General features: G+C 50.2%; 1 long non-coding RNA gene across 1 annotated transcript; it reads right to left on the reverse strand.

The window, feature by feature from the left end:
• Positions 1 to 305: 305 nt before the first annotated feature.
• Positions 306 to 1702, reverse strand: LOC143269496 (uncharacterized). The gene is made up of 3 exons (XR_013045924.1): positions 1639 to 1702; positions 809 to 901; positions 306 to 712 (listed from the first exon to the last, which is right to left on the reverse strand). It is a non-coding gene; the product is annotated as an uncharacterized LOC143269496 (long non-coding RNA).
• Positions 1703 to 2505: the final 803 nt, after the last annotated feature.

Here is a 2505-nt window from a genome sequence, read left to right on the forward strand (position 1 = left end):
ACAAGGTGGTAACAAGGTGGTCACTCTACCTGCTCACTGTAGGACGACAGCTCCACATTTCTCCCCCAGGTGCCGGAGGGTTATGCTAACAGAGGGGGGTTGGGAGAAAGGGTTTTCAATGGAGAACAACCCACTAGGCTGGTGAGATTAGAGAAAAGTACCACCCCACCCCGCATGGTTTGCACACAGTCTGTGCCTGCCTATCTGCTACCTTGCTGCAGGGGCCCCCCTCCCTCCAGACACCCCCACCCTGCCCAGCCTTTCCATTTGACGCCCTCAGCCCGCCTTTCCGTCTGCCGCTGACTCCAAGCCTCCCTTCATAAACCACTCAGGACTGTTAAACAAACCCTATAATTAGAAGCCAGGTTTGCTAAACCAAGTGAAAAATGTTACATGGTCCTCTGTTCACTGGACATGAAACTGGTGTCCCATGACCCAGAGGAGCTGTGACCTTGGGCTTCCAAGAAGCCTTAATAAGGTAATGTTTATAAGGCTCTTAGCTTTATAACTCCGCTGGAGCAGAGCCCTGTGAACAGTGGACATGCCATAGTTCCACGGCGGTCTCCTCCTGCTCTGTCTTGATGGTGAAGCGTGTTGTCCCTGAAGGTGGTACATGGAAAGTCCCAAGCTTTGGAGTAAAGGAAGTGGGCTCTGGTCCTAACTCTGACACTGAATCAGTCTTTTGACCTCTCTGGCCTTCTGTTTGTCCATCCTTAAAAAAAAAAGAAAGAAAGAAAAAGGAGTCGATGGGTGTTGCTTTCAAAGCCTTTTCCACCCTCAACAAAGGCTAGTTGATTTCTGTGTTTACCACTGTTTCATCTCAAGTAAGGATTCTTTTCCAAATTCCACTTTCCTTCTCTCAACACCGAAGACCTTGGTGATGAACTTGAGCTGCATATCTCTGGTAGGGGGTAGGAGAGACACATAGGCACACCTTTCTCTGCCTCAGTATTCAGTCCCCAGTCTCCCCCAGAGAGAGGAAATGAAAAACCAAACAAATGAAAACAGGACAGGCACTGTTAGGAAAAGAACTGACGGGACCACGGGGAGAGCCAGGCCTGCTCTGGGCAGAGACGGTCATGCTGTGAAGCCGGGTAGCACTGTATTCTTATCATGAGAGCTGACAGAAAGCTCTGTGAACCAGAGTCTTGTACTGATAACTTAACCTCCATCCTGCCAGCTTAACTTCCAGCAAAGCAGCGAGGTGGGTGCTTCTTCATCATCCTCATTTTACGGATGAGAAGCTAACAGAGAGAGAAAGGAGGGCTGGGTACCAGGTGGCACTGGTGGTGCATGCCTTTAATCCCAGCACTCGGGAGGCAGAGGCAGGCAGATCTCTGTGAGTTCGAGGCCAGACTGGGCTACAGAGCGAGATCTAGGACAGGCATCAAAACTACACAGAGAAACCCTGTCTCAAAAACAAAACAAAACAAAACAACAACAACAACAAAAAAAAAAAAAACAAAAGGAGGGCTGGGTGTAAAGCCCAGTGGTAGAGTGCTTGCTTCTCATATGCTAGACCCTGGGTATGATTCCCTGCATTGCACTAGAGAGAGAGAGAGAGAGAGAGAGAGAGAGAGAGAGAGAGAGAGAGAGAGAGAGAGAGAGAGAGAAAGATTGGAATAGATGTTCCCAAACCTATCCTTGGTCTCTGTGGATTAGTTGTCTACAGATCTCTAAGCCTGCTGTGATGCTTGTGGTCATGAGTATGAGAGGACTTTTCATCTCTGCATCTCTGAATGCTTCTGATGAAAGGGGCTCTGTGACCTGTAGAGGTCATGTCGCATAGGTGATGAGGGCGCCTTGGCTGCACCAACCCTCTTAGATTCGGGGGCTGCTTGTTGCTGCAGCGCAACTGCTCTTATCCTGACTGTGACTGCTTAGCATGGACAGAGGCATCAGCTTTGTTCTGCACACTCTCAGTCAATGTATGGGCAGCACAAAGAAGGTTCAGACATGAAAGACCAAAAGACATTCGCTAGCAGTGCCAGAAAAATGCCCTTTGATGGTCCTGTGGAGCTTCAGAGCTGAAGAGGGGATCTGCAGTTTCCTTAAGAAGACACGTGATTCTGGAATGCCCAGCCAGACCTAGCTTGGGGGCTGAGATAATGGCATGAAAGCAAGGGAATACTAGTATGGAAGAGAAAGTCCTCTGAACATAGCCATGTGTAACAGACAAACCATGCCGTCTCCAAGAGAGCACACTGGGAAGACAGGGCCGGGTCAGCCTGACCTCTGCATCCCTACTGCTGACTCAGTGTCCTGGCACTCGGGCATGAAGCCCTCTGACAGATAACTCCTCTGCCGTGCAGATGTGGACACGGTACAGGCAGCTGCGAACACGGTTTGAAAGCATTTGTCTGGCCTTTGGCCCTCGGTGAAAGCCATCTGACGAGGACGATGACGACGACGGGTCACATGCCTCTGACCTCAGCCGGCCTGGTGTCCCTTACCTTTCTCTAACCCAGGGCAAAGATCAGGGAAGTTGTGGGCCAGCTTTCATGG

Source organism: Peromyscus maniculatus, chromosome 19 (assembly GCF_049852395.1).
Source record: "Peromyscus maniculatus bairdii isolate BWxNUB_F1_BW_parent chromosome 19, HU_Pman_BW_mat_3.1, whole genome shotgun sequence".
NCBI classification, from domain to species: Eukaryota; Metazoa; Chordata; class Mammalia; order Rodentia; family Cricetidae; genus Peromyscus; species Peromyscus maniculatus.